Source organism: Crinia signifera, chromosome 2, assembly GCF_055691185.1.
Source record: "Crinia signifera chromosome 2, ASM5569118v1, whole genome shotgun sequence".
NCBI classification, from domain to species: Eukaryota; Metazoa; Chordata; class Amphibia; order Anura; family Myobatrachidae; genus Crinia; species Crinia signifera.
Window position 1 is genome coordinate 35,081,081 of NC_139218.1, and position 27,645 is coordinate 35,108,725.

At 43.9% G+C, this 27,645-nt stretch overlaps 1 long non-coding RNA gene across 1 annotated transcript in view; it reads right to left on the reverse strand.

Moving 5' to 3' along the window:
- Positions 1-912: 912 nt before the first annotated feature.
- LOC146059563 (uncharacterized) overlaps positions 913-27,645 on the reverse strand; it is a 389,618-nt gene continuing 362,885 nt past the window's right edge. The window contains exon 10 of the long non-coding RNA XR_014470274.1: positions 913-1,957. This is a non-coding gene — a long non-coding RNA (uncharacterized LOC146059563). The remainder of the gene's footprint in view (positions 1,958-27,645) is intronic.

Sequence of the window (27,645 nt, forward strand, 5' to 3'; positions counted from 1 at the left end):
ACATGATTCCCTTTCTCGCCCTCCCCCTCCCTCCCTCCCTGACATCCGAATGCTGAAGATTTTTAGTGGGAGCATGATATTATTACCTCCAATCACATGTTTTAGGGAAGAAAAAAATATATATAATTGCCTGTACAATGAAATATGCATAACCACAAATCAAGGTCTAATTGTACATTTGCACATAGAAAATGTATAGCACAGGGATTCCCTTGTTAATTAAACCATTTAGGTATTTACTAACAATAATTATTACATGTCTGCTTTTTATAATACAGCATATTTGACAGCCACTTTGTTGTTGTTTTTTTGAACCGTTTTATTTTATACCGTTTTGTCTTTATAACCGGATTCGTTCAGTAGAAACAAAGGGAAAAATATAAACATATAAATAAACAATAAAAAAAAAAAACAGATCATGATCATTGAAAGAAATATAACACAGCAATTAGCATTATTCGATATTGTATTTTGCATTACTGTCTACTTGAGCTAATTAAGCAAACGATAATGCAGGTTTCACTTAAAATGTACTATTTCATTTCATAATGCCTATAAAACAATATGTGGGAAACTGTAAGCGTATGCCGGAATTCAGCAATTGATTTTGCATAGCGTTTATCAAAGCTTGGCAAGAGCCAAATTTGTGAGAGATAAAGTATTAACCAATCAACTTTCAATGTACAGTACATGTTACAGGGTGTTTGAAAAATGACAGTTGGGAGCTGATTGGTTTCTTTATCACTCACAATTTTAGCCCCCTTAAATACCCCCCTTAAAACCAACAAAAGAGCAAAACTATATATATATATATATATATATATATATATATATATATATATATATATATATATATATTTATATGTATATGTGTATATATATATTTATTAAAAAAGGGTCACCCAACACAAATCATGTTCTCATTTTATTGCCATATTACATAATATGTAATAAAAATCACTGTATAAAACAAAAAAAAATCTAAAATATATATATTATATAACATATAATACATTTAAAGCATACATAATACACTAAGCAATCTGTGCTACATATATAGTATATATTTTTTTGTTACTAAAAACAATTCTGCCATCTCCTAGACCCAATCCAAAGCCAATAAACAATAAATTAACTATCTCAGACACAGTCATTTATTCAGTATTGCAGATACACAATCAATAGAGTCCAGAGCTGCTGGTTCCCCTCCGCCTAGGTCCCAAGAGCCAAACTTGTGATCAGTGATAAAAAATCCTCACAAGTTAGGGTCTCAGGGACTAGGAAAAGTCTAACATCGTTTCGTTGCTTGCGTCCTCCAAAAATGGGAATATCCTAAAGGTTTGACTGGCTTTCAGCATTGCAGTTTGATTCAAGGATACAACATAAGATACACAATCATTCAATTCACACGAGACAATGGATGAGCAGGAAAATAAAAAAAAATTACAAAAAAGACTTAAAAATGTTCGGTGTGCACAGTGCTGCTCTTTATACTAAGACTGAGTATGACTCAGGGAGTGAGGCAGGCTGTGTAACCCAATTGTATATCCTGTTGCTACCTTGGGCCTGAGAATGTGGCTTGCTTCATAATGAGACAATAATAGGAAAACTGCAGAAAACCGTCCTCTATTTTACACCTTAAGGCGCTAAGGATCCCGCTGCAGACAGGTATTGTGGGGAAGACACAAGTTTAACACACTGCTTGTACATGAAGATGGTAGCAAATAAACTGAACACATCTTTCTATCACCAGGGGGCTTTATCTGCTTTTGGTGTTAGGCGGTCTACCATAATCCCAGCACATTCATTTTGTGAGACAGGAGTGTGCCACAAGGAGCAATATCCTTTCCAATTAAAATAGAATCGTTCTCGTTTTTTTCTCCAAATCCAAATGTGATCAGTTCAGCCAAGGAAAGGTCAAACGAAAATCCAAACAGTCGTGGTTCCAGGGTTTCTCCTGTTTCAGAGGAAGAAAAGAAAAGACAGAGGGTCGGGGTAAAAAAAAAATAGAGTTAGTCAATTAAACTATGTAGGCAAACAATAGTTTCGATCAATATCAGTTTAAATAAGAAAACGGCAAATGTGACAGGATAGATCTGCAGAAGACGGTAAATGCTTAGAATGCGCCCGCACTGCCTGCAGAATCCATATTCCAACAGTCTTTCGAACAATCGTTTCGATAAATAGCTTTTTTTTTTTTTTTTTTTTTTCGGTCGTGTAGCAAATTGTCTTTTAGGATTCCCTGAGATAGAAAATACAATTGACAAAAAAAAGAAAAAGCCGTTCGGAAATCAGTAGCCTTTTATCCAGTTATCAAGCCATTCCGTCTCTTATCTTAAAATGATTTTACATGCAATATTTGAACACACAATTAGGATGAGAGATCCGTGCCCTCCACAGATATAGCATTAACATAATTGCATCCCCCATCGCATAGACCCATCCTCCACAGAGAATACATCTGATGCTCAAAAGATTGAAATCAGTCAGTTTCGTCGCTCTCAGACGTACCTTTGCCTCTCACTGACTGACTGGCTTTTACCTTGCATACACACGCGGAGGCACGCAGACAGACAGACACACTTGCAGACACGCACACACAAACACACATATAAAAAAAAAAGCATGGCAACACAGCAGCGGATGCTGACTCAGAAGAGTTGTGCTCAGAGGGGGGGGGGTGTGTGCAATCGGCTGGTGTTTTTCTGCACTCATTATTAACATTAACACACACTCTAGCGTCCACCCTGCAAAAATGCAGCATTTGCATAAAGCCGGAACCCCAGCCCTTGCAGGTCAGACGTCGGGGGGGTGGGGGGGGGGGGTTGGACGACACAAACATACACACACAAAATACAAAATAACAATCAGCATGCTACAAGAACTGATTTCTTATCCTATAGCGTTATCTTCTTATGGTTCTACCTCCTCACTTCTTTTCGGGATACAAAAGGCAAAAAAATGTAAGCCGGCTGCCAGCTGGTCTTCCACGCACCTTTCCCTGAGTATCTGTGGTACCCACCCTGTTCTCCGAATCAATAACTGCTCCAAATGCAGCAGTAGAAACAGGCTCTCCCATAGCCACTTTCGTCCTCGGTCCTCTGTCTGGAGAACAGCAAGTGATCCAGTCAGGCACGTGACGTTGAGAGATATAATGCCAGCAATTCTTTTACAGTCTTAAGAGTTTATTCTACGCCTTCGTCGGACCTCTCCCTCCTCACTGAACGAATGCTGGTGGAAACAATGACTTCCTATAGTCCAGATTCCAGACAATGCCATGAGCAGGCATTTTCTGATCGCAACCCGCTGGTGGAATCACACACACTCACTGTATTTTTAATCAGGGCTATGAAGCAGCTTGCTGAGTATATATTATTATTTCTAAGATCTAACGCACACACCAGACTCGCTTGCTATTTATGCTTCCCAATACCTAAAAGACCGGCGTCAAATCAATAGCTGGGAGGACAATGGGACTTAGGCGTTGCAAACCTGTCTGTGCAACTGTAAAGCAAATGGATATTTGCAGACAGAACGATGCTAGCTAGGGACCTGGGACTTTCATTAGCGTACATATGAATAAAACATCAATACGTGTACATGCTCAGAACCTGCTTTGCCTCAGCTAATACAGGGTAAAGCACAGCGATATCCCTGCTCTCCCTAGGTTCCTTCTTTTGTTCTAGGACACACCTTTTTGCCTACAGAGCTGTAGTTAAAGACTGTTCCCCCCCCCAGACACTGCTGTTCTATTCACCGACGCTGAGAATGGGGAGAACAAACAGGAGACAGCTTACACAGAGACAAACTGAATCCAAATGCTGCCTCATGCAATACAAATCTCAGGATACTTTTATAGACAAATCCCAGCATGCACTGCATTGTTGCAACACTTCCGTAAGTTAGTCATTGGCACAATAATAATAATAACAATAGCAGTAATATTCATAACACATTAAGACTTTGCAAGCTTGAAGAAAGTTAGTCACACACTATGGCACACAATAAACAGCAAAACATAGCACAAACGTCGCAACCACAGCAACACACAAAGTAAAACATATACAAAAGAACCAGGAATTCATGCACCATAATACTTAATGAGACAGACACTGGTTCATTTGACTATTATACGTACATTAGATTTCCATCGCCTCTTTATGTCCTTTTGCTCTTCCAGCTTCCATTTCCTTTGTGCCTCCCCCCCCCACTACTTTTACCCACAATGCCCCGGCTAAATAAATGTCATGACCTCGCTACAGCTATCAGATCCGAATAAAATAGAAAAAAAAGGGAAGATACTATTTTAAAAATGGGACATGCGCTCTTAGATAAAGTGCCGACTGGTACAGGATTGTGGCCTGCCTCTTAGAGGAGCCATCACTTGCTCGGCCAATCAGAGACAGCTGATGCAAATGCTAAACACATCTATATTCACTCCAGTCCAACGCCTTGCACGGCGTGGAGATCATTCCAATGGTTAAATGCTGTAAATGTAACCTAATGATTGTGGAGCCGTGCAACCCTTTCACTGCTAGGGAGCACACTGATAACACCAAGCCGCGGAGAACACAAAGATTGCACACGTAGCAGGGTTAGATGAGAAATGCCCTGTGTGTTTAAGTGATACACCGTCTCAAGCCCATCTGAGGCATTATTACAGGAGTCTCTGTAGGGCCAGGGGAATCGGAGGACCACATCCAATCAATATTTCTCTGCAAAGAGATGGTGCAATCTATCAACTCGGTTACCTTCGCTGGAGAACGTCTGATCTGTAGGTCTTGGAGAATCATTAACCGTGTATATAGTTTTCCTTTCATTTGCATCAGATGCGTAAAGAGTAAAAATAAGAACTATGTATGGATTGGATTTTGAATTCCCTAATATTTGCTGTTTCTATGCCCTACAGTTCCGATACTAAGCAATTATATACAATCTATAAGCTACACTGCGAGTGTTAACTGTGAAGACACACATACACAGATACTATACAGATACTATACATTACAAGTATGAGACGGTTACTATCAATCACGTGTTACTATGGCTTACAGGTGTGACAGTGTTACTATGAGTTATAGAGGTGAGACAGCATTAACATGATATACAGAGGAGCTGGTATTAAAGACATAAACATCAAACCCCTTTTATTCTATTTTTTTTTCTATTTTTGCCATTTTATATTTTACGCTACAGCATATATTCTACTCTACTATGGGTTAATATCAGCACATGTGAATGACATATTTGACAACGGGGTTCTTAGGGGTAAATTTACTAACATGTACTAAGTCCTTTTGAAAATGGGATAACACCTAATCAGATTCTATTTCGTATTTATAAAGCACCTTCTAGAACAGCGGTTCCCAACCTGGTGTTAGTGTACCCCCCATGGGGTACACTGCAGACCAGTTGGGGGGTACTTGAATATAATATTGGTAATGGCGGAAGTAGAGGAAGAAGTCTTCGGATGGTGGAAGAAGACTCCCATTGTCGAGGAGATAAAACACGTTGCATCACTTCCAGTTCTGTCTGCAGTGTCATCAGAGTCTCCTCGTAATTTAGCCTGACCAGCAATCAACTGGAAGCTACCCACGCTGCCCTCAGACATCAGCGAGCATCTGCTCCGCGATGATATGGGTGGAGGAAGCAGCGGCATTAATCCTACAGCCATTAGCAGGAACCCAGGAGACTGTACGCAACCAGCGGCCAGACAGAGAGGGACCCAATTCTTGACCGCACACTACTCCTCCGCCAAGTGGTCCTGGACAGGTGGTGGAATTCCTTTCCCCCAACACCCCCCCCCCCCCTGAAGGCAGAGACTAGACCAGTGAATTTGTGCCCCACCTCCCATAAAGGTATAATGGTCCCGCGAGAAAGGGGTGTGGTCACACAATAGTAAGTCCAATTCAAATTACAACATACTGACTTCAGCATGCACAGAGCCTGTTCTACTTAGTGGCCCTTCTTCACTTCCATGGCGGTGATGGCATGACATCACATACGTTCCCCCTACCATTAGAGGTGGTGGAACTCAGTTCCACCCCGTTCCCCCTGTCCTCCGCTACTCCTTAATATAAGGACACGTATAAGGATACGCATCCACTCACTGCCACTCCACTCGTAAGTACTGTCGATATTTCAAATTGAGAGAAGGGGGCACTCATAAATGAAAAGCCTAATCAAGGAGCACGGGAGAGAAACAAGTTTGGGAACCGCTGTTCTAAGAGTTAATAGACAGAATCTGATGGGTTGCTATGGGAAACATCCCATCTTCAAAAGAACTCCGATGTTAGTAAATTTACCCCTAAATCCCACACTAATGTACGTGTTCTGTTTGACAAATGGACATCTAAATATTTGCTGCAGAACCCGACGTGAGTCTGACAGCCAGCCACATCTCTGTCACCCCAGATATATCCGCACAGATAACATGCCCAGTCTCTTGGATGTCCAGGCGTACTTTTTTGTGTACGTGACAGCAGCCAAGCTATACCGTAGAATGGAGCAGCAGGATGGAAATAAATGGTGTGTCTGAGCAAATGTTTACTCCTAAAACAGAACATAATGAATGTACCATTTAAAACTGTTGATGCTTCAGACATCAGGGAGCGTTTCACAGTTAGAAGTGGTACTTATAATCCAAGAGCTACGGTAGTAACAGAATTGTGTTTGATTAAACTAAACTAGTATGGCCTTACAGCGCAGACCCTGTCCCAAAGGGGTTATTGCTTCCAGAACATTTCATAGTATATCCTAGAAGCAGTCTTTTGCCGACAGTGAATACGGAATGTTGTGTCGGCATTATAATGTCAAACATGAAGCTCCAAATTATAATGCTGATGGGGTTAATATTAGCGGCAGCTGCAGCACTGACTGCATAAGGCAGGGGGGGACCGCTTAGCATATATATAATACATGTTCTGATGTATGTAATGTATATGCTGGCTGGTGCCCATAGGGACCAGTGTGCAACAGGCCCTGTGCGTGCAGTGCACAGGACTCAACATAAAACATCACACTTCTGCAAACCCCGCCCCCCCAGACTTCTATTGGTTAGTCTCACAGGAGTCGGGGGGAGGGCTTAGAAGAGTGGGATACCTTATGCTGAGCCCCGTGTTCCGCACTGTGCCTGGTGCACGCAGTACCGCCATTCCCGGGCTGAACCAGCCAGCACATACAGTATATTACATCAAAGTTGCCTACTTTAAGGCTGTCCTCTACAGAAGAGGGCAGCCAGATAGAGGAAGTGTGCTGCAAAAGGGGCGGGGCTCAACAACTGAGTCTTGCGCGGGGAGTGGCCATTGTGATTGCATCATCGTGGCCACGTGTTGCCAGTATTACATTCTATAAAACATAGGGGGAGCATTAACTTCCCCTCTTCCTCCCTGCACCTGGAAGGGGATGTACGGGGATAGGGAGGAGGAGGTCACTGGTTCGGGCAGCACAACAGGTGGATGCCCGGACACAGGTGTGCAGGGGTCGGTGAGGGTCCTTCTGGGGCTTCGGCGGGTCACGGTAAGAAGCCAATAGTTTTCTATGGGGTATCGCCCCTGCTTTTGCTGCTAATACCCCCTGTAGCAAAAACCCAGTGGGTTTTCCTGCATATCAAAATGCGGTGAAAACCCAAATAATGCTTCGGGCACGACGCCCGCTAGGCTTGGCACACTATTTTATTCTCCCATTATGCCGTAGTGGATGGTAGAGCATGAAACACACGTTTCGTGCACATGCGCCCCTGGCGGTAGCCGGCCGCTGGTGGGGGTTGGCTGTAGAATCCCCTGCGGGCGCCATCCCCTGCAAAGATGAGCCCGGCTACATCTGTAATTTTGTTCAACATGTACAAACTTCATAAATTAAATCTATTGGCAGTTTATATGACTTGGTCATTCACTGGTCTAAAACTCTCAGGTCATGTTGTTTTTGTTTATTTTTTCATGGTTTTCATTTTGATTCAATAAACTTTTATTGATATGTTAAAAGAACAAAAAGCTCAGGCGACTGCCTTTACCTTCAGCCAATTACATTGTAGCTACCTTGAGAAACCAACAATGATTGGCTGAATAGCACAGTGAGAGTCCAGGAAAAATTTGTTTAAATTCTGCAGTTTTCTATGTCCTTTTTTGGTTGTCAAATTTTATCTTGGATTAAATTACAAATGAAGATTTCCCATTGCATTGCGCATTAAGAACATTTACAATGTATTTCAAAGTGATCCATTAGATTACAAATGAAGGTCATTTCCTGAGGACTATAATGAAAATTACTTGGAGAACAATTTTTTTTTATTTTATGTGGATTATAATATAAGAACTCCCAATGAGTTACATATTAAAGGACATTCCCAGTGGATCTCAATGAGAACTTCGATTGAATTACAAATTAATAACTGCCCTCCAGTCTGACGCTGCCAAACATTTCTAAGTACACCGTTACCTAACTCCCTGGGGATGGCTTCCACTGTAGAAGGGAGACCCATGATTGTTATCTCAATACTTTAAATGGAAACTTATGTGTAAAGAAGAAAGCTTAAAAACATTTTAAAAAAGTTAAAAATAACATATTTATTACCATATGGGAACATTCATTTCACTTACACTCAGACGGATCTTATGTACAATACTTACTTAATATTTTTATTAATTTTTAACATTTGTTTTGATGGTAAAATGTGTATTTTTTGTTTGACATTTTATTTAAAAGAGGAGAAATGTGCACCTTCCTCAAACCCTTTTTGAATTTGCCCCACCTTAAACAATCAAGCTCCAACCACAGGAAGATCCAGGATAAGCTCTCAGATGGGCTTCAGGTATCTACTGTATGTTCCTGGAGTCCCACAGGGAAAGCATTAGAGGTGTAATTATAAAGAGTGTTTCACAGCGGGGGAACACAAAAATGCAACAAAACCTCATTATTAACTTAAATTCAAAATATAGAAAATGCCCATAAATGTACACCGTTAACAACGATCTACAGACAACTGATTAACTTTAAATGCACTGCTAGCTGAGCAGACGGAATGATAACTACGGTGGCTAAATCTAACATTTCACACAAACGGCAGTACAATAGATATCCTACTGTCCAATAAATGAAAAACAAAAAGAACCTTGTAAACAAAACCAGAAGCCATCAAAGTCACCGGATGCTTTTGTGTTCTCCGTGGACTGATGAACTTCTTCCTCAGTTCCTCTACCACCTTTATTAAAGCCCTTTGGTCTTCTTTATCATCAATAAGATCATAGTTATTTCAAATACAAGCAAAGTCCACACTTGAAGTGTGACAGACCAATGTCCCTTCTCACCACATGCACCTGTCCTATATAATAAAAGCCTAACACTGCTCCTCACCTCTATAGTGCACTGGTCATAGGCAAACGCAGGAGGTTTCTTGTTGCCTGGTTGCTCCTCCCGGCAAGTGCCTTAAATTATGACAACAGCAATAGCACTGGTATATAATATGATCAATAGAGCTGCCAACACATCATGCAGTGTAAGTGACAGAGCAGAGCGGCACATGCCCAGTGTACCAGCTTCTTCTACCACATTTACTGTATGTGTGGATCTGAGCCTGGACCAGAGAGTAGCTGTCAGGAGGAAGAGAGAGGAGCCTTACCATGCAGTGGGAGATTGTGTGCTTAGAAAGTGCAGTACTGGTTCTATTATGTTTGTGTATTTAGTTATTATGGTATGTTTAACTTTTTCCTGACCACTTATCTTATTTAAATGTTTGAAACAGCCTATACTATAGACCATCTGTACTGTTAAATATAGATACTGTATTCCATACAGTGTCCATTGTATAAAAAATACTAATTTTCAAGGCTGTTACCGATCCCCCAGCCTTCCATACTTACTCCAATGCGCTGCAGAGAGGGAGATTTTGAATTATCTCTGGAAACCTCTAAAAATCCGCATTTGCCACTGCTGGTGGCCACTGGATGGTGACCGACTGAGCTCCGTTAGGGCACGCGCGCACACATACACACCCCTACATCTAAACACACTCCTTAAAATGTCAGAACCATGGGTCCTAGCCGCTCCGTCATTCTGACAGGCTGGTAACTAGTTCACCATAGTTTCGGTTAACAGATTCAACCATCAAGCATATCTGACCCCAGCTAGTGGGTTTTATGTGTTCTAAATATTGGAGAGAGAATAAGCAGAAACTAATCTTATACATCATACTAACAAGTGGAAAATTCACTTTATTTCTTGCACTGGATGCCAAGAAGACATTCAATGGGGGCTATCTTGGGCCTTCCTCATTGGTTTCACCATGTACTATTGGGTCTCCAGTTCCTACTCTACCATAACAAATGCTTGAGTAAGACAAGATGTAAGCTAGGTAATTGTATACGCAGCCAACTCTCAACTTTAATCAGTATGCTCCAAGTATCAAACCTTTGGTTGTCAGAGCAAAGGGCAAACTTTTACGAACTTTAACCAACCCACAAATCTCCCTCCCAAAATAGTTCGAAGTACTGTATAATTATTCTAAGTTATGGTATCCTGGACTCATTAACTCCAAAACAAGCAATATTTAATTACATTTCTAACGCTATTAGAATTGCAAAGATATATTTAAATTGTAATTCCACCCATCAACAAAAGAATACAAGACTAAAAAAAATCATGGACCCCAATATCTATAGTGGGGATAAATTGAATTACTGCGATTAAAATTATCCTTCCTTTCCAGTCTAATTTTTCCAAAACCTTGCAGCATTTACCCCAAAGCAAACTTTAAGAGCTCTCCAAAGTCAAAGTGGCAAGGTTAATTTGGTCTGGTAAGAAGCTGAAACGGTATTTTGGAGATCATTCCTATCAAAGCCACCAAGGAGGATTAGGGCCCTACCTCTTTAAGGCAAATCCATCTAATGGATTACTACCATAATTATGTAATTGAGCCTGAATCACCTGTATGCAGGGGAATAGCAGGGAGTCCAGGGGAGTGGACCATTCTGGGGTAGTACTATGCAAAACCATGATTCTCATCTTAGTAAAACAGGGGTGGAGACACAATGGCGCAATTCAGTGTGAATCATGTCAACAGCGGGTGGCAGCAATGGATTTTTGGAGACTTTCCCAAATCCTTGGACATTTGCAGAGAATAGGCAAGTATGACATACCTGTATCCTTTATTAATTACTTTCTATCCATGCTTCCTCTAGGAAACACAACCAATTTTTCCCATATCTCAAAGCCGGTATTATCGGAGGAGATTTTGCTGATTATGTATGGACATAACTTGCCTTCAATGTAACTAACTTCCAATATTTACATTAAATAGGAGACTCCCAGAACTCAGGTGGCTCTTCTGGATGCCAGGAAGAGTAGTCAAGCCTAACAGTGGCTGCTTCACCCGGTGCAGCTAAATCACATGGCCAATGGCCCACACCCTTCTCAAGCCCTGTAGTGGAACCACAATGATGCAGTTGTGCCAAGGCTACCCCAGCAACAATCTCCTGTGCCACACCGGAAGACGCAGAGCAGAAGTCAGCCGTATGATTTGTATGTAGATCAAGTCCCTTAAATGAATACACTTAGATCAGTTTCAGTTTGCGCACAAATGTACATGCATAGAGAATCACAAAGGATCGATCTCTATTCCTTGTAGCTAGCTTACTTTGAGCCGTAATCTCCAGAGCCTCATGGAGCTAGCTGAAAAGGAGACCTAAATATTACATTAGATGAAGACGATTGGGAACACATCAGACACACAGTAGCCAAAGCTTCAATTCATGTACAGTATCTAAAAAAAAATGCTTATAACACACATACACATACGCACGCACGCAATAACTACACAAAATTAAGGATGACAGCTAAAAAATCACACCAGAGCTGGTTTCTTAAATACGGTGGATTCCCACGATTTTGTCCCCCCATGGTGTGATATCTTGTAGCCCCATAAATTAGTGTATTGCGTCCCTCTGCCGGATTCGGGGGAAGGCCAATTTTTCCTTCCCTATCATAGTCTGAATGCATGGTCAAGTATGAAAAAGTTAAAAAAATCATGAAAAACTCACTATATGTTGTGTAGGCCATAACCATGTTGACCATTGACTTTGTCAACCTATTGACCATGTCGACCTAATGAATGTTAACTTATAGCAGTTGACCTAGCATTGAACAGATCCCAGAATTACCAAATTGCACCAATATCACTTTTAGTAATGCCTTGAAGTTGCAGAACACTAGAAAGTCTTTTTTTTTTAAAGTTTTTTTTCTGGTCGCGATAAAACTCTCACAGACCGTCACCGGCTAGGCTGCCGACCTGCCCTGTCGTCTGCTTTGGTAAGCTGGTCATGTGCGCTGCGCTGGCATCTCTCCACACAGATCAATCATCTCTGCTCATCTGACAAAAGCTGCCTAGCTCTATTCTGTTGCTAAAGTCACACTTGACAGCAACAAAAGGACAAAGGAACGTCTGCTCTTCCACCTTCAGCCGACTTTAATTTACTGACTTGTGCCTGTCCTTGTGCAAATACTACTAATTACTGGGCATTGCCTGATTTATACTGTAGTTCTAGAGCACCTGGAATGGACAAGGGCACAATATATTCAACGTTTCCAGTTTTCTCCTAAATAAGAATTGCTGCCCATGGAGTTTTAATATTTACATTTTAAAAAATTTTCAGGATTTACTTTCATCCCGTTGAGTCGCTGTAGTTTTTTAACACTATGGGGCTGATTCTTCTGAGTGACATGGTCCTGCGACAGTTGTAGCCAAAGGCATGACCAATATAGGTGCAGGGAGTTCAGGTGCTATGGGGCCTACATGTAAAAGGGGCTCACCTTCCCTGTCATCTCAACATATACTGCACTAATAAGCCCGCTCGAAGCAAAAGCTTCGAAAGCTAGTCTGCTACCTTCTGTGTTTGTGCATGTGTGAGAAAGAGATGTAGTTCCACTCTCTGTCAGCAGATGGCAGTGTCTCAGAGACTCACGGACACTAGACATATATAAATGATGCATTTTATCACCATTGGGTGGTATATAGGGGCCCTTACAAACTTTTGCTACGTCTTCAGGGAGACGAGCAGGGTTAGTGGGGGCTGCGAGAGCCGGCGGAGGGCTCCAACAGAATGGGGAACGCGAGCATCTTGCGCGCGCGTACCCCCTTCTGTCAGATGGCGGACAGCGGTGGTTGGCGATTATATCGCCAGGAGCAGCTCAAATGAGAGCTGCTCCATCTGTATATTGCAAGCCACAAAGCAAAGCTTGTGAGGACCCCTACTGTATGTCTTACCTGCCTACTCATGGAAGAGTGTCCAGCTCCCATGAAAGAGTGGGCAGCTTCCTATATCATGCCTGCTTCCTTATGATGGGGAGATTAAACAAGGGAATGGCGGTGTTGAATGGATGAGGTAGGGTTGATGACGCAAATGTACTTAGTGATGAGATGACCCTGGTCCGTTCCCCAAAGTGCCAAGCAGCATCTCCTCTCTGGGCTTCTCCTGCAGAGGGGATCTGAAGGGCAAGAAAGTATACCCTATGTACCACCCAATGGTAAAAAATATCCATAACACATGTAACTGTGACAGGGAAGGTGGGCCCCTCTCAGCTCTGAGCCCCATAGCGGCTGCTGCCCTGTACCTATAGTGTTGACGCCCTTAGTGACAGCTCTACCTCTACTTTGCTTCTACGTGTGACAGTTTTAAAAAACAAAATGAACATTTTTATTTAATAAATAAAAGGTATATTTTATTAAGTGTCCTCGTATGAATTCATCCTGTTGTATTACTCCCCTTTCCAGACATGGGCTTTCTAAGTGCCAAAGCATACTCAAGTGGACAGAACTGTAAGTAAAAGTACGAACAAGTTGTGTGCGAGCTGTCTAGACTTTGGACAAATTGGTAGGTTAAAAATGCAAATCTCATTCTGGAAAAGTACATAGGGCCTAGCAATATAAAAGCACCAATACCGAAAATGTAATTACAGTACATTGCCAAATATTGTTGGTTTACAAAAAAAACCTATGTGATTCACCCAATTTACTCAACAAATACCACCGGGGATAGCAGTCCAGCGGCAGGCAGACACCTCTGTAGGAATAGGGCAGAAATACTGTAGCCCTTCCGCCTTTTTGTACTTTACTTAGTAGACATCCATACGTTAATAGAAAGTTGCAGGTAAAAAGAAAGTATTCCTTTACGACCTTTGGCCAGTGGTCGAAGTGGGAATTTTAAAGTGGGGTTACGGACATATAAAACGGATTTAGGGTCCATTGCAGCACATTTTCAAGAAAAAAACTACTTCTGAGTTCCTGCAAACGAAGTGCCGGTATGCCATATAGGCCGACTTTGGCCACTGCCTGTGGGCATATATATTAATATTATTTTTACTAAAATAATGTTTTTACACCCTTTTCACATTATTTTAATTCCAGTGAAATGTATTTAAGGGCTTTGCATGAAAAATTGCTCCTAATCCTCAAATTTGCATTTTTTTAAATTGAAATAGAGAGAGAGAGGGCGGGATGTATTAAAATACATCGCTGCCTGCCCACCGCGTTGCCAGAGCATATGTACTAACATATGCGGCTGGCATCGCAGTGCGGTGGCGGAGAACCCCACGATACCTGTACTGTGCGGGGGTCTCCGTCATCTACCTGCTGCCTGGCTCTCCAATCATGTCGGGGACAGCTAAGCAGGCTGTCCCTGGCGCCTCCTCCTCCCCCTGCAGCCGGAAGGACGTCCGGTTGCGTTACTAGGGGGAGGAAGGGCTTACCTTCCGGGTCCAGGTAAGCCAGAGGGAGGGGGCGAGGGGGGGGGGGGGTCGGCGGGTTTGCGGCGGAGGCGTCGGGCGGCAAAAAAAAGCCCATAGGCTTCTATAGGGTATCTCCACCAAAAGGTGGTGATACCCTTCACTGCGCTAATGAGGCGGCGGGGTTTTAATACATAGAAAAATGCAGTAAAACGGGGGTTTTACAGCATTTTCCCCTTAATACAGCCCGCCAAGAGAGAGCGAGAGAGAGAGAGAGAGAGAGAGAGGAATTAACAAATTGACCCCCTCCTTTGATGTATGTAAGATACTTTTTATTTTTCTAATGTTCAGGGGCAGGTGGGCTAGGTCAGCAGCGGTGGGGTGGAATAGCACCCCCTGGAAGGGAGGGTTCTGTCAGTGGGTACAGGAGAAGAGGCAGCCGGGGTTACAGACAGGAGAAGAAGGCAGGCAGTGCATGTCTAGACACATATATTTTGTAAAGGCTTAATACATCTGCCCCTATGTGTCTTATTCGCATTGCTGTTTCAATTGGATGCTTTAGCTGCTTCTGCTTACTAAAATATGATATGCAGCATGCTTACCTTCTGCATATAACATGCTACGTAACAGTGTTTTATAGAAAAGCACTATAACGTAGCACAGTCACACAGGCAGGCTGCCATTCAGAAGCTGCTGGTGTGTCCCATATGCATAACGATGTGAGACAGACGCGCTAATGTGACTGCCGCAAGGATCTAGGGCACATCTGTAAACTTGTGCATGCAGGTCTCTCTCACTTTTGTTTTTTGCTTCATAATTACTCAAATTGCTCATTGTAATTATGTATTCATGTGAAATTATCATTGTGTTCATGTTAGGCTGTAATTACTGTATGTAATAGTTGTCATTTGTATTCCCCTTGTTCGGCGCCACTGAACCCCTGTGGCTCCTTATCAATAAAAAATCATAACGATAAAATAAGTTATATGTTATATACCTGTAAGCCCATCACTTAAGTCCTTGATGGCTAACCTTGACTCTCCAGCTGTTGCTGAACTACACATCCCAGCATGCCCTGCTTCAGTTTTGCTATTTGGCCATTCTAAATCTGATGCAGAGCATGCTGGGATGTGTAGTCCAACAACAGCTAGAGTGTCAAGGTTAGCCATCAAGGACTTAAGTTGTAAGTCATCCACCTGAATATATAAAGATGACTGTTTGCCTCCTCTTCCTGAGAAATAACCATTCATTAAAAATTAATGAAGGGCAGAAAATGAACGCAAGCACGCGTGCATTTTAAAGACGCAATGTCTCTCTCTTCAATATTTGTTGATAAACACTTGTGAAATGTCATTCTAACAGTCTACCCACACGTCATACACAGACTGAGAACATTGTTGTGTGAAGACAAAGTGATCTGTATCTGGACATGCAAATTCGCTCACTGCAGCTGATTCTGGAAATGCGAACTATTCAGCTACACAAACAGATTACATTTACAGCCAAGTATTCCAAATATCCAGCACACAACAGATGTCGGGAATGGGCGAGAGCCGGTTCTGTTACCTACCTGTATTATGTCATTCTTATTGCCTGTATTGTGGTAACATGCTTGTACTGTATATAAACTGTACAAAGCGCCCCCTGCTGGTTACATACTCATAGGATGGTCTGGCTGTGTGCTCTGCAAGTATTCGAAGCTTGATGAATTCTAAAGAGCTTTGGATATCCAGCAGGAGCCAATCAGAATGGGTCTTATGACTAGCTGTGCCCAACTGAAGCTGGTTGTCACTGTGACAGCAATAGCCAATAGGAATCAAGTTGATTTGTAAGGTCAGTGCCAGCAGCTGCGCATGCCCGAATGGAGCAACACTTGAATTGTTCCATCGGGTGCCACCTAGTGGCTGCTGGCATGCACTACAATTGATTCCCCCCATAGAGGCTAGGCGCAGCATTAACATTTTATTAAATAGGATACAATATATTATTTAGGAATTTTCCCACCAGACTCAGAACCCAGAGCGAGCCAAAATGTCACTATCCGGCTGTTGGATTGTCGCGGGTTTTGGATCCTATATAAGTCCCCTCCGATTGGCGCCATCTTGACTTGAACATTGGAGAGGGAGCAGGACAGACCTATGTCTGCTTGTGTGTGGGTTGGCGTGGGGTGGGTGCGGTGTCAGTCCCAGATGCTGCCTCTCTGCTGTGCTGTCAGTCCAGGGGTGTTGCCTGTCTAATTCTAGGGGTGCTGCCTGTCTGCTGTGGTGCCCCTCTGCCATATCAGTTCAGGGGTGCTGTCCTATAAGTCCAGGGTTAGGCCCCTCTGCCGTATAAGTCCATGGGTGCTGCCCTATAATTACTGGGGTGCTGCCCTATAATTCCAGTGGTGATGCCCATGCATGACAATGGGTTTTTGCATCCCATGGGCAACAACTGTCCTTACTGCCGCCTTATATAAACAAACCACATCCCCATCATCAGAATCCACATCGTCAATATTCTCATTAGTGCCAGCAACACCAATACCCCCTCATCCTGGAGTACTTCTATGCGGCTCCTCCCAACACTTGCCAGATGACGTGGAAATGGTGGAAGGAGCCTCCTCTTCCCTTACAGTATCGGTAGAGTCAGGCCTGTACATCGCAACCATGGACACACTTGGAGTCTCCTTGGGAATTTGTGATACACTATATTACAGGAATGTGCAGTTGTTTCCTCTGATTTTTTTTTTTACTTTTCTACTTGGAGGAGGGCTTACTGTATTTTCATGGGACACAGAACCACCAGTCATGAACATAGGCCAAGACCTTAGACTTTCCTTGCCACCAAGAGGAGACATGCTTAACAAATATATCAGGGGGATTTGAGGTTGGAGACTAGGGGCATAGACTTAGACTGGAGAAGAGAAGATTCCATCCCCTTAGAAGAAAAGGCATCTTTTATGGTCCGGTTAGTAAAGGTATGAAATTCCTTTCCAGAAGGAGTGGTGTGGGTAGACATTGATGGACTTGCATCATCAATGTCATGATTGGTGGCAGCAGCTTCAGCACTAGCAGTAGGAAGTGGTTCCTGATTTTCAATCATTTGTCTTCTATTTCTATCAACATAAAGCACCCCTGGATTGATACGGCAGACTTAGTAGCACCCTTGGACTGATGCGGCAGACTTAGCAGCACCCTTGGACTGATACGGCAGACTTTGCAGTGCCGCCGGAGTGATACAACAAACAGGGCATAACTGGACTTAAACCGCTTTTTTGTAGGGGCCCAAACAAACCAATCACTTCAGCCACAGTTCTAGCAGACCCTGTCACTGAAATGATTGGTTTGATAAACTGTGCATGTCCTGTTAATACAACATAAGGGTGGGTGGAAGGACCTAAGGACAATTCTATCTTGCACCACTTTTCTTTGCATTATGTGCTCTTTGGAGCATTTTTTGGTTAATATAACTGCCATCCTGTCTGCCACTCCTAGATGTGCCACGCATTTGTGCCGCCCACTTGTGTTGCTTAGCCTAATCATCCAGCTACCTTTTGTCCTAGAAACAATATTGTGAACTGTGAGGTGTTCAGGATAAACTGGAAATGAGTGGAAAGTAATGTTATTGAGGTTATAAAACTGTAGGAATTTAAAAAAAAAAAATACAGATCCAAAACCAAAACCCACAAGGGTGGTTTTCACCCCTAGAATGTTACAGAAAGGTTGGTCACTACAGTTATTATGATGACAACTAACCTGGACATCCAGATATGGTGAGAGCTGAAGAAGATATTATCTAAATAGTTGACCCATTTGTTGCTACTATCGGCATTGCATTGCTATTGTTGACAATGACCCCATAATGCTTCTTCTTGTAAGAAGACCCTTTTCATGGACAAAGGGCCTGATTCATATTTGTACGCCATGCCAATGTTTATGTGACTGAGTGATTATCGGTACACTGTAATCATAGACTCAGTCGGGATTCGGTGTTCCTCATTTCGGCATTGATGCTGCATCTGTTTAGGCAGTTGCTGAGGACTAGATGATGGCTTTGGCTGGTGTCTATATTAATTTCTGTTTGGCAGCTTCACCTGTGATGATTAGAAAACCTATCGCCTGAGAATTGCAGCGGTGCAGGCATGTGCGTACAGATCTGGCCCCATAGAGCATTCCCCATTAGAAATAGACCTCTTTATCAGATCTGGGGCCAGGTGCACTAAGCTTCAAAAGTGATAAAATGGAGAGCGATAAACAGCCAGCCAATCAGCTCCTGCCTGACATTTTTCAAACACAGTCTGTCACATGGCAGGTAGTAGCTGATTGGTTGGCTGTTTAGCACTCTCCATTTTGTCACTTTTGAAGCTTAGTGCATCTGGCCCACGTTCCTTCAAGGGGATCAATGATCTGTAACTGACTGTATGTCCCATGCAATGTGACCGGTTATCAGAACACATAATGAAATCTGAAGAGAAGAAAAAATTCCCTACTCAATGCCTCCCTACCACCGTAGTTTGGCAGTCCAGTCCCAATTTTTGAGGACTGTTCTGAGGGCCTGCGATCAGGATGTTCGTCCTAAGGGTGGATTACGAGGAGCTTGTCCCCCAAAGACTTCTGTTCCAATACCTTTTCCACATTCCCTTTCCATCAGCTACCCTCACTTTCCACAGGCATAGTAGACTACAATGATTTAGTCCATGATGTGGCATTTCTGTTTTTGAATTGCATTCATCAATCAAATATTTCACCGGACTTGCGTATTATCAGCGCTACCAACTCATCTACCAGTGCAAGCTAATTATTTTGCTTTAACATGGAAACTAGACTCAGATGGCCTGATTCTTAGGTGGACGCAAAGTGGTTGTAATTGAGGTAAGTCACAGAAGCCGGTTCCACTAGCTTGACCTTGGCACATCCCAAAAACAGAGGCACCGCACCACACCTCTGTCCCCATCTTCAAAGAGCTGCAGATTGACAATCACTCTAACGACATAGGTCCCCAACTGAATGGTGCAGACGCAAAGTACCACACATTCAAAATGACACAACAACATAACAGTAATGTCAGTGCCAGCGGCTGTACGGATAAACTTTTGAATTGCTCTGTCTGGCGCCATCTATTGGCCGCCAGTGCTAAGAACAATAGAATAGCCCACATAGAAGTGAGAAGCAGCGTTATCTTTTTACTATATAGGATATTTTAAAGAAGTTCCACCGAAAAAATCCAATTCCATCTCTGGAAGCTCCTTATTATTAAGCAACTCCTGAATACCTGTAAATTTTTGCTCTTTTATTTTATGTTACTTTTAAATATAATACTGGGGAAATGTACTTAAATGGGAGGTGTATTGAAGATGGGATGTTGCCCATAGCAACAGATCAGATTCTACTTTTTATTTATTAAGCACCTTCTAGAAGATAATAGATATAATCTGATTGGTTGCCATGGGCAATATCCCATTTTCAATAGAACTCCCACCTTAGTAAATTTACCCCTATAGGGGGTATTCAATCCAGAATTCCGACTGTTTTGACGTCCCGACAGTCAGAATCCCGTCACTTTTCACCAGCATCCGGCGCTAACTCGACAATTGAAATTCAATGTCATGACTGTCGAGAGTCGGAAAGTTTGTGGATCGGGAAAAACGGTTGCGGATTGACGGAAAACGACCGCAGATTCGTCAATCCACAGCCGTTTCCAACAAAACAGATTCAACTTTTTTTTAAAAAGCCTTCAATGCTGTCAGAAAAAGCAGCATTGAATAGGTGAGTGTTGCTATTTCCACCTGTCCGAAATATTGGCACAGATTGAATACCCCCATGTCTCAAAAAGGAATGTATACTGTATAGTTTATATTTTAAAAATAAACCGCAATGGTTACAGTGCATGGAAGTCTAGATCTAGATTATATAACGCACTTTCTCTCCTTTTTTTCAGAAAATGAAAACAAGCAGCTGAACAGGTGGTACAGCGTGTATGCATTTGCCATAAAATAGGCGTCATGTAGCAAGCTCATTTAATATTCGGAGTGCAGTCGGCATAAATAAGGATTAGCGTGAAATTGCTCCAGCAAATTGTTCGGTACAGGAACATTTTTCTCAAACTCATTTCCGCCAAGTTATGGAATAAGAAGTAGTGAAAAATAAATGAAATAATCTTTAACGATGGTATGAGATTTGAAATTTACATGGTCCACATATTTTAACAGCTCGTACATCCAGACGTTTTAAATCAACGCTACATAAAATCGATCGTTAAAGCCTTTCATTTGTCCTTGCATTTGCGTTTCCATCCCATTTGGAATTAGTATGTGCCGCCATATTTCTGTAGCCTCCGTTATTCATTTCACAGACCTGGATTAAGGGCCTGATTCAGAATTGATCGCTCATCAGCGATTATCGAATGACTGCACGTGTGTACTGTACGCATTGCGCATGCACGAGGAGAAATAGCGACGCAAAATGCGTCAGGATCGTAAACGCTATGTGGCCGGAGGTTGACTTACAGGAAGCCGACGTTTGGGGGGGTGGAGCTTGTACGTTTTCTGGGAGTGTTAGAAAACATACAGGCGTGCCCAGGTGTTTTAACTTTAAGTGTGGGCCTGTGAGGTCAGCGCCAGCCTTGTTCAGCCTGTCTCAGTCGCAGAGTTGTGGAAGGGTCAGAGCTACATTTGCACAGATGGAAAAAGTCATTTGATGGCTCAGGAATTGTGTCTGGGCAGCGGCTATCTACTTTGCATATCAGCGATCTGGCTCGAATCAGGCCCTAAATCCACTGCTATGTGATGTTTAGCAGCGGGCGGTAATCAGGACTATCAATTCTTTTTTTATGGGTAACAGTAATGTCAGCACCAGTTTGATTTGCTCTGCTGGGCACATCTAGCGGCTGCTGGCACTCACAGCACTTGAATTCTCCCCGTAGAGGTGAAGAGCAGTGCTAGCTTTTTATGATGTAGGAGGATGCTGTACAGCACTGTAGACACTAAGGGACAAATTAAGTAAAGCTTCTAAAAATGAAAAGAGATGATGTCACCCATAACAACCAATCAGATTCTATCTATTATTTGCAATTGAGAAATGAGACAGAATCTGTTTGGTTGCTGTGGGCAACGGCACCTTTAGTAACTATACCCTTGAGGCTGTCAGTTTTGTATGAAATAACTGTTTACTTTTTACATAACAAAAAAGGTGCAAAAATATGTAAGTGTGTGGGTTCTTCTACAGGGTATCTGATCAATCAATAGCAAAAGTGTCAAAAGCCATCCTGTTGTATATTGGGTACTTGTTTCTTAGCACGGCGCCTATGATATTCAGTCGTATGGCATCGTATACATTGCATAGCATCGCATGCCATATGCCCGCATGCGATGCATGCGATGCGATGCGATTTTAAATTGTATAAGCACCCTAATGGGTTTTTTCAATGTTAAATGGTCCCCCTATATGATTTTAAATTGTATAAGCACCCTAATGGGTGCTTACAATGTTAAATGCACCCCCACTATCAACGCCAACCCGAATCGTGGCGAGCGCAGAGAGGCCGCGAGGGGCGGCGGTACGCGTCCTCCGACCTTTTCATACCCCCACTATCCACGTTGACGTGGAGTTGATTATATATAGTGTGGCAAGCGCAGCGAGCCCCTGAGACCGAAGCGTGGCGAGCGCAGCGAGCCCCGCGAGGGGACGCGTATTACTTTACATGTATTCCGCATCCCCCTGCACTCGCCACACTATATAAACTCAACTCCACGCCGACGTGGATAGTGGGGGTATGAAAAGGTCGGAGGACACGTACCGCCACCCCTCGTGGGCTCGCTGTGCTCGCCACGCTTCGGGTTTGCATTGATAGTGGGGGTGTCGTGGGGGTGCTTTTAACATTGTAAGCACCCATTACGGTGCTTATACAATTAATTATTTTATAGGGGGGCCATTTGACATTGGTACGACCTCATCTAGAGTATTGTGTTCAGTTCTGGAGGCCATATCTCCAGAAGGATATAAATACATTAGAGACTGTACAAAGAAGGGCAACTAAAATGGTGCATGGCCTACATCACAAAACGTACCAGGAAAGACTAAAAGATCTTAATATGTATACTTTAGAGCAGAGAAGGGAAAGGGGGGACATGATAGAAACTTTCAAATATATCAAGGGTTTTAACAAGGTACAGGTGGGAGACATTCTTCACAGGAAGAGGAGCAGCAGAACACGAGGACATGCACTGAAACTAGAGGGAGGAAGATTCAGGGGAAATTTGAGGAAGAATTACTTCACAGAAAGAGTAGTAGATAAGTGGAATAGCCTCCCATCAGAGGTGGTAGAGGTAAATACAGTAGTACAATTTAAACATGCTTGGGATAGGCATATTGATATCCTTACAAAAAAATAAGGATCAAATATGGTTTGAGGTAACATGTTTAAAAAAGGGGCAGACTAGATGGGCCAAGTGGTTCTTATCTGCCGTCAAATTCTATGTTTCTATGTTTCTAAAGCACCCATTAAATTTAAAACATACTTGCCTACCCTCCCGCATTCAGCGGGAGACTCCCGCTTTTTGCAGGAGCCTCCCGCTGCCCCGCAAACCTGCCCCCACCTCCCGGTTTTTGGGGGGACTCCTGCAAAGTCCTTACTGCGCATGCGCGCGCACGGATCCCCGGGGGGGCGCCGGGCGCTGCCTGCACGCTGCTACATGACAGCCGGCCGACATGCTGTGGGAAGTCTGTGTAGCAGAAGGAGGAGGAGAGCCGTCAGTCAGGGCTTCCCTGCTGCTGGCCCCGCCCACCCACTCACAGAGTGAGTGAGCTCCGTGCAATGCTCTTCGGCTCTTCCTGCTCCTGTCACCGGCTGCCATGTGCTTCATCTACCACAGTGCCAGTTCCCTGCTGCACCTCCCAGAAAGGGACAACACAGAAAGGTGAGTGCTGTCCTGTGTACTGGGGGAGTGAGGGGATGTGTGTAATGTGGCACTGTAGGGCTATGTGTACTAGTCTGGGGGAGGGGGGCTGTAATTACTGTGGGTACTCTGTGTAGTGTGTGTGTGGGGGGGGGGGAGACTGTGTAATGTAATATGGGGGGGCTGTGTATAATGTAATATGGGGCTGTGTATAATGTAATATGGGGGACTGTGGGGGGACTGTGTATAATGTAACATGGGGGACTGTGTAGTGTAATATGGGGGGGCTGTGTATAATGTAATATGGGGGGACTGTGTATAATGTAACATGGGGGCTGTGTATAATGTAATATGGGGCTGTGTATAATGTAATATGGGGGACTGTGGGGGGACTGTATAATGTGTATAATGTAACATGGGGGTACTGTGTATAATGTAATATGGGGGGACTGTGTAGTGTAATATGGGGGGACTGTGTAATGTAATATGGGGGCTGTGTATAGTGTAATATGGGGGACTGTGTATAATGTAATATGGGGGGACTGTGTAATGTAATATGGGGGGCTGTGTATAATGTAATATGGGGGGCTGTGGGGGGACTGTGTATAATGTAACATGGGGGTACTGTGTATAATGTAATATGGGGGGACTGTGTAATGTAATATGGGGGGGCTGTGTATACTGTAATATGGGGGGGCTGTGTATACTGTAATATGGGGGGCTGTGTATAATGTAATATGGGGGCTGTGTATAATGCATACTTGCCTACCCTCCCTCATTTAGCGGGAGTCTCCCGTTTTTTTCAATCCTCCTCCCGCTCCCTTGCAAATCCCTCGGTTCCTCCCGCATTTTTGTCCCCTCTCCCAAAATGTTTTACTGCGCATGTGCAAACGGCATGTTCCGTGGGCCACCGCGGGGCTGTGTGGGTAGCCATGGTGCATCACTGGGCAGCAGTAGCAGCGCTGAAGTGAGCGGCAGCAGCAGTGCGAGCGGGAGCCGGAAGCACCAGGAGCAGGAGGGCAGCGGAGAGGAGGAACTGAGGTGCGGCAGCAGCATTGAACAGTGGCAGTGAGCCAGAAGCACCAGGAGCAGGAGGGCAGCGGAGAGGAGGAACTGAGGTGCGGCAGCAGCATTGAACAGTGGCAGTGAGCCAGAAGCACCAGGAGCAGGAGGGCAGCGGAGAGGAGGAACTGAGGTGCGGCAGCAGCATTGAACAGTGGCAGTGAGCCAGAAGCACCAGGAGCAGGAGGGCAGCGGAGAGGAGGAACTGAGGTGCGGCAGCAGCATTGAACAGTGGCAGTGAGCCGGGCAGCGGGAGCCGGGAGGCCGGGAGCAGCAGTAAGTATAACATTGTCTGATTCTTTAACCTCTCTCCCACCCACTAAGCCTGATCCTTATTGATCCTCTCTCCCACCACCCCCGGGCCCCGACTGGCACCCAATACATGCTCCACTCCTCCTGTCATGCTCAGTAATTTACTAGCTGAATGCCTGCCTCACTGATTATTCCAACAAGGGGCACTTACCTATTGCTTTAATATTTGGTTGTTGTATATTTTTTCATACTATTTTATATTTATGCTGCACATTTCCTGTATAGGATCTGTATAGGATCCCCCATTAGTTGCTGGCCAGCGATAAATAGACGCCTCGTCTGACACCGCGATTATAGGCCACACCCCCTCCCGCGGCAAGCCACGCCCCCTAATTTCGGGCGCGCGCCTACGGCGCGCGCAAGTGTGCCTCCTCTATTGTGATGTATGCTTTCATTTTGCTACCATCTAAAATCTCCCTCAAACTGCTTTTCAAAAGTAGGCAAGTATGATTTAAAATCGTATACCATTGCATTGTATGGCTTTGTATGCCATATACAATGGTATACGATTTTAAAATTGTATAACATCGGGTGCCATCGCGTCGCATCGCATACCATTGTAAGGCTTATGGTATACGATGCGAGGGGCGCCGTGCTAGGAAACAAGTACTGTATATTGTTTCATCATGCGCGCTACCATCTTGTCCTCTAGGTGTCACTGTTGCCCCTACTGACTTTGGGTGTTTGTATTGTAATGCAAGGACCTGGTGAGAAAGAGGGTTGTCAGTCTGCTGACGTTCTGCTCTGATGAGTAGGAGTAATAGGAATCGCTGCTTCCTTCCCTGTTGACATGGAGATTAGGTTTAAAACTGCACAGCTGGATAATTAGTCAGAAGTAGGACTCATCTGCACATGCTGCAGACTAAAGCACTGCACCTCTAATATATGGGGGGACATGTACACACCTCCCAACATGACCCTCTCCAGGAGGGACACATTGCTCTGCTCCTGCACTTTCCACTTAAATGTATGATTACCCTCACCTGTGTTGAAGCATCTTGCTTAGCAAGAATTAACCTGTTCAACATAGGTGAGGGTAATCATACATTATGAGAGCAGAGCAATGTGTCCCTCCTGGAGAGGGTCATGTTGGGAGGTATGCATGTATCAAGCCTTCCAAATAATCTGTATAACAAAACAAGTGAATGTAGATAAATGCTACATGAAAGCTTATTGCAGGCATTCCCAACCACGGTCCTCAAGGCACACCAACAGTGATGGTTTTAGTGATATCTAGGCTTCAGCACAGATGGTTTAATCAGAATCCCTCAGGTACTAATTAAGTCACCTATCAAGCCTGGATATCACTAAAACCTGCACTGTTGGTGTGCCTTGAGGACCGTGGTAGGGAATGCCTGGCTTATTGGATGCTACGTGCAGATTTTCCTCTTGTCCTCATCTCCACTCTTTAGGAGCCTTGATACATTTCCCAGCATGCTCTATTTCAGTGGTAGCCAACTCCAGTCCTCGAGAACTACCAACAGCTCACATTTTCCAGAAAACCTAGCACAGGTGCACTCATTACTCACTAACACATTTTCAAAAGACCCACAGGTGGAGCTAATTACTTCACTTGTGATTCTGTGAGGAGATCTGGAAAACATTAACTGTTGGTAGCTCTCGAGGACTGGAATTGTCTACCCCAGCTATATTTCATCTGTGACTGAAGGGGCGGAATTGCAGGCAATATGTTGTTGCACATGAAATTACGCCTCTTTTACACCAGGTATGGGGCTTGCGCACCGATAAGGATGATGGCTATAAAACCAAGCGCACGGATTGAGGCGATCCGGCCGCAGAGACCTGTACAATCTATCCATGGACGGAGATGCACACTTTATTTAAAGAGCAATTACAGCCAACTTAAATTCAACTCTGTGAATCAGACCCTCTAGATATATCTGGTGCATATTTATCTACTTTCTGTTTGTCGTCTTCAGGAGGTGGAGGTGGAGTTACACTGTTATGTCATAAGGCCCCGCCTTCACATGACAAAATGCTGTGATTTGTGGGTGAAGGGGTTAAAATGAATTGATTTGAATAATCTAGGCCCACCCTCTCCATACAGCTCTGCGATTCCCAACTTATGTACCCAGTCTGCCTGCTTCACTAGGAAGCCACCGGGAAATCCATCTACTCATCTGGGCAGGGAGAGCTGGGAAACACCCAAAATATCAAAAACGGGGGTCATGGCACGAGGTCCATTCCCCTTCATCTGATACCACAGCTACCCACCTGAGGTCCTGTCCCTTTCGCGAGGCCCCCATTTTCAGGGGCATGGCTAGTGGCTCTGGGCGGGATGTTCTAACATCCATCGCCCTACATCGCCCCCCTTCGCCGGGTACTGCATTCTTAATAATTGCATATGCTCTAACATATGCAGTTATTAACACAAAGGACAGCTCTTGCAATGTGAGCTGTCCTTTGTGATGCAGCTTCGGTGCTGGACTTCTGTGTCTGAGACCCGGGAGTCCATCTGCGAATGCGCAGAGCGCCGGGTGCCAACCGAGGAGCATGCTGGGAGGGATCCGTGACGGATCCCTCACACAGTGATGCGGTAAGAAACCCATAGGCTTCTATAGAGAATCACCAGTAATAGCTGCCCATTCCCTCTGCAGTGCTGACCCGGTGGAGGGGGGTGTTAGAGCATATGGACAGGGGCGTAATTAGATATTCTTAGGACC